The sequence below is a fragment of the Danio rerio genome, chromosome 21 (genome assembly GCF_052040795.2).
Source record: "Danio rerio strain M-AB ecotype USA chromosome 21, GRCz13ab, whole genome shotgun sequence".
In the NCBI taxonomy this organism is placed as follows: domain Eukaryota; kingdom Metazoa; phylum Chordata; class Actinopteri; order Cypriniformes; family Danionidae; genus Danio; species Danio rerio.
The window spans coordinates 47,917,769-47,923,518 of NC_141041.1; the positions used below are offsets into that span (position 1 = coordinate 47,917,769).

At 41.4% G+C, this 5,750-nt stretch overlaps 1 long non-coding RNA gene across 1 annotated transcript; it reads right to left on the bottom strand.

The window, feature by feature from the left end:
* On the bottom strand, window positions 1-3,598 carry LOC147838976 (uncharacterized). Its single transcript, XR_015520801.1, has 2 exons — window positions 2,369-3,598; window positions 1-1,432 (listed from the first exon to the last, which is right to left on the bottom strand). It is a non-coding gene; the product is annotated as an uncharacterized LOC147838976 (long non-coding RNA).
* Window positions 3,599-5,750: the final 2,152 nt, after the last annotated feature.

The window sequence follows — 5,750 nt, forward strand, 5'->3', positions numbered from 1 at the left end:
TTTTATTTTATTGTCAATATTTTCTAATGTTTGCTATGTTTTCTATCATTTGAAGCTATTTGTTGTCCCATATTTTATACATCCCAACGTTAACATATTGCAAATCAATAAATAGCTATAGTGCTATCTGTTAGTTTTAACGTCCGCAAATGTTATGGAAGGGCATAAATGTTATAGAAAATAGTAATAGTAATGTAACTACCCCCATCATTCCTTCCTCAAGCAAATGTGTAAATATTAGATCTATTCAGCAATGACGTTAATTGCATTGGCATATTTACAGTATCTGACGTTTTCCCAGCTTGTAGTAGTCGATCAAAAAGCTATTTATGACTATGCACTAGCAGTTTACTGCAATATGACGGGGTGCCACCTGAAATCTTGCCTAGGGTGCCAAATTAGTTAGGGCCGGGCCTGCTCCCCCTATTATAAACGTTTTTTTTTTTTTTAAATGTTCTGGTTTTTGTCTTACCTGATTTGTGGAATCATTCGTCACCGGACTTGAACCCTATTGTAGCGCTCAACTCCACTCAGCATCTCAAGTCTGCCGATGTACATGGAGAGATACTTGACAAAGTGGTAACAGCTGAAAAGCCATCCATACAGAGGTAAGCAAGAAAAGGAGTGACGTCATACCGCCCCGTAGCATTCATTTTAAAGATTAAATGCAGCCATTCGTAGCTCTGGCTAAATAATTTGCGATCTCCAGAAACCAATATAGAGCTTTGTTTTCAGTATTTTTCATATTTGAGTTTTTGCCCAAATGTAGGCTGAGACGTGTATTTCCAATTAACCTGCGTTGAGATTTTGACTATTAGATTGTGCTACCTTATACTTTTTTGCTAGATTTGTGATGTATTTCAATCATTATTAATATGTTTCTATTAATAGAATATATCCATTACCGTATTACATTAAAGTGACATGATTGATGTAAAGTGTTGACAGTAAAGATTAATCAGTCTCATATAAATGGCAGTATCTAATGTGACTGGATGAACTGGGTGACTTTCACTCATTTTCTTCCTTGGAATGAAGAGTGTATAGAGACCGAAAGGAGGTGATGTTCAGTTCAGAGCAGACTCTTGGTGTCGCCGGGTTCAGTGATCAGTGAAGAACTGATTAGTGCAGTCTCTGCTGTGTTTGATCACCCACCGGTTTCATCAGCTCACCGCCAGTTTGGGAAACTCTTAATAAAGCTGGCACTGCCTATCGGTAACCTTATTGACCCAAGGCATGGAGGATCTGTCAGCGGTTGAGACTTCATTAAGCTCCCCAAAGTTTTCTTTGGGTGCTGTCTGGTTTCAGGTTCAGGTCTTGGATTTCTCAATTAAGCGCATTGCTTTAATCTCCTTTATCACCTACATATCCTTCTGCAAGACTCTGGCACCCAATATGGCTGATGCCTAATAAGAACTTCTTAGGACCATGGCTGTTACGCTCAGTGGCGTAGCGGACGGGCCCGCAGGACACGCACCGCGGGGGGCCCCGCGTTGTCGCGATTTTCAATAATTAAAAAAAAAATCCGGCAACCGCAATAATCAAACTCTTGGGAACAACTGTGGTCGGAACCAAAGTTCACACGTCTGTGTTCTCTGAACACCTCTCAAGCGGTGAACTACTTCATTCTGATTGCTTGCCGCCAATGTTGCCAACTTAGCGACTTTGTCACTAGATTTAGCGACTTTTCAGACCCCCCTAGCAACAAATCTAGCGACTTTTTTGTGTGTTTTTGGAGATTTTTTTTTTAGACTGTCATTTGTCCATACTGTACCGTCCCTACTCTTCTCAACGAGTTGCGTGTGATGCCGCCGGCCCCTCCCCCACCTCACAGCACTGACAGGCAGCCCAGTCAGTCCTCGTATAGCAGCCTCTCCCACCTGCAGCCCGAGAGCAGATCACACCTCTGCGTACCGACGACAAATGATTTAGCACAGGCAGTGTGAAGGTATTTCCCTTGTAAAGTCAAACCGATCTGCTTCTCCTTTATTTTAACAATTTATTTGGACCGTTTATTCTTTTCTTGTTCACAATCACAGATATTTTAGTGACAGTTTCTGAACTTGTCTGAGTTTATTACATATGAGAGATTACTGCACATTCACTAACGTTACACATCTATAATGATATACTGTATTCAAACAGCAATAAATTTAGTTAAATAAACATGCATATATAAAGTGTAGTGCAATTATAAATACCCCTTTATTAACCATAGTCTGTTAAACAAACAAATGGTAGAACGTTATGACGTCAGTGATATGCAAATTGACGTACGACGTACCCCCCCCCCCCCCCCCCCCCACTTCATCAGGGGGCCCCGTCAGCGATCCTTGCAGGGGGGCCTCCGCATTTTGCGCTACGCCACTGGTTACGCTAAACTAATTCGTCTATTGTTTCAAATTTTTTTGTCCTACTTTGTATTAACCAGTCCTTAAAGGGATATTTCACCCAAAACTGAAATTCTGTCATCATTTACTCGCCCTTCACGTGTCAGTGCTGTTTCTCTTACAAAATAAATGTCTTGAAAAACGCTGGAAACCCGTAACCACTGGCTTCTATTGTGTTTGTTTTTCCTACACCAGGGGTCCCCAAACTTGTTCCTGCAGGGCCGGTGTCCTGCTGATTTTAGCTCCAACCCTAATCAATCACACCTGGACAAGCTAATCGAGGTCTTACTAGGTATAGTAGAAACTTCCAGGCAGGTGTGTTGGGGCAAGTTGGAGCTAAAACCTGCAGGGACACCAGGACCAGGACCGAGATTGGTGACCCCTGTCCTACACTGTTAAAATGATTCTTTACTTAAAATAAGTGAGTTAACCTGTTGCCTTTAATATGATTAGTTGACTACTTCAAATATAAGCAAACCCATAGCCTTGAAAATTTTAGGCAAATGAAATATGTGCATAATAATAAAACTAGAGGGTGTACTCACACTAGGAACGGTTGTCTTGAACCATGCCCAGGCACGATTGTCCCTCTCTCCCTCAGCCCGCACACATGTTGCATTGTTTGCCTTCCGAGGCTAAGCACACTTACGTCATCAATGATGCGACTGTTCAGTTTAACAGAAGAGAAGCTCTGCACGACAGAATTTCGCACGCACAAACTCTAGTGTGACCGCAGCTTAAGAGGTGGCTGGTAAGGGAGAACAGTGATTGGAGATGCAGTAACAAGATGGTGAGGGAGAGTGGGGATTGGAGCAGCAGGAATGAGCCAGAGATGTGAAAAGTACATGGTAATTAAGGCCACCTAATATAAAAAAGTCATGTTTGCCGTTTGTTCAAACTACTTATTTAAAATGAGACAATTCTTGAGATTTTATTTTTGGGACAGCTTAATTGTTTTAATCCACTTAAATTTGTAAAAACTTATAAGTTAACGTAATTCCTTCATGTTGTCCCAACACAAATCAATTGTGTATGTAACCCAGTAATTTTACAGTGTGAAGGAAACTTGTCATTGCTATATTTAAAAACATGAGGGCAATCTTATGCTGGATTAAATTGGTACATCAAATGGGTCGAATGTCACATCACATGACTAAATGTGTCATCTTTGTCAAATGCCTCCATCTCCACAGTCCACACTTCAGTCTGTAGTCTTTTATGTCGTAGACATAGCCTAAGACTCCTTGCCGAGTCCAATGGGATTATAGCATATGATCCGGGCCAATGGCATGACCCGGTTAATCCGGTCCCTCATGTTTCACACTGTTCTAAGAATATCCTTGAGGACAGTTGCTTCTCCCCAGTGTTTGTCTGCAAGTGCTATTGATGCCAGAAGCATACTTGATTGTGACGCCAATCCCAGGCTAAAAAAGTTTCCCAGAATTTTCCAGAGGGTTTGTTTTAAGGCTCACTATTTGAAGGTTTGTAAGCCAAGATGGAGTCAGTAGCTATGTTTCCATCCACCTATTTTGGAATATTGCATAAAAAGTGCTTTAGAATTGTGAAGATGTGCATAAAAAAACTGTGTGCACAACTGAGTAGGATAAACTTTTCATATGATAAGAAAAAATGTGAATAAACTACGATGAGAACATGTTTGCTTTATAAATCAACCCAGGCTCATTCTGATTAAGTACCCCTGTATCCATTTCTAGAGAGAGCAAAATACATCCCAGGATTTTTTTTTTTTTTTACAGTTTTTGTTTTCGCGAATCCAACAGAGGATGATCTGTACGCTTTTTCACACCTCAAATTTCTCTCGCGAGTGCCATTTGTGTCTGCTCTTTTTGCATAAGTCCACCAGAGGCCGCTGTTGACTGACTGACCTACTGATTGACTAACTGACCGATTCCCTCCACCTTCCCTAAACCCAACCCCAATAGTGTTTTAAAAAGCATAGATTGACCCGCCCACCTCTTCCTTAAACCCACCTGCAGTGTTTTGATCCCCTATTTTTTTACCTTTTAGATTTTACCACATTCTCACCCTTTTATTTACTTGTATATTTGATTTTTTTAGCTTTTGTTTTACCCACTTTCTGGAACCATTGTTCACTGAACTTGAACCCCATTGTCATGGTCAACTCGGCTCTGCATCTCAAGTCTGCCGACGTGTCAAGTTACAAATTGGTAACTGCGGAAAATCCAACCATAAGGAGGTAAGCGGTCAGCTGGTAAGTAAGAAATTGTGTCATACCAACCCATACGTACCTCTGGCTACATAATTTGCGATTGCCTGCTGTACTTGCATAAATCCACCAGTGGCAGCTGTCATCTGACTAACTGTTCAACCAACAAATTGCCCCACCCCACACCTTCCCTAAACCCAACCGACAGTGTTTCCAAAAGCAATCCAGAAAAAGAAAAGCCCCCACCTAATTCTTAGCACATTTTCAGATTTTACCACATTGTCCCCCTGTTGTTTACTTGTTTATTTTATTTTTTGCCCTTTGTTTACCTGCTCTTTGGAAGCGTACATCACCGGACTCAAACCCCGTCCTCACGGTCAACCCCTCTCTGGGTCACAAGTCTACCGACGTACATGACGAGCCACAGGGCAAACTGGTAACACCACAAAAGTCATCCACAAGGAGATAAGCGGTCAGCTGGTAAGCGCAAAAAGAAACAGAAGCAGTCGCCGGCATCATACCACTCTGTAGCATTCATTTTAAAGACGAACTCCATATGTAGCTCTGGCTATATATAATCAAACTCTCCAGAAATGTATACGAGGTACATTTTCACAAAGAACCTGTGTTGGTATTAAATTATTATTACCTCCAGATCTGACTTGAGCCTTCCAAAGAGCCTCTCACACCTCCAAAATCCACCACATGTTCATCTTCTGAGGTGCAAGTCATTTATTATACAAAAAAAGGCCCAAATTGGCTTGTCCTACCACAGCAAACTCCGTTTTTCTTTTTGATATTTGGTAGAAGTGTATGAGGAAGTGACTACTTTGTTCTCTTTGACTCATTAGATATAAACAGAGCAATATTACATGAGTCTATTACAATATTATGCAATATTACACAAGTCTAATTCCCGTCTTTGAATGGAAACATAGCTTGTGTTGAACACCAAGGTTTCACCTGCTCTGTCGAAATAAAAAGGATTTGTGGGATGAAGTGGTGCTCACGGTGATGCTTCTGAATCTTTGTGACAATTCGTGATGCTCTAATTAACGAAGTGGCCTTGTAGTCTGCATGCTGGGAGGAATGAGTACAGACTGTCGTCTCCTCACAGCATGCCTGAAGTGCTGCAGCCTATAGTCTAGATTCTGCCTGGTGATGCAAAAGGA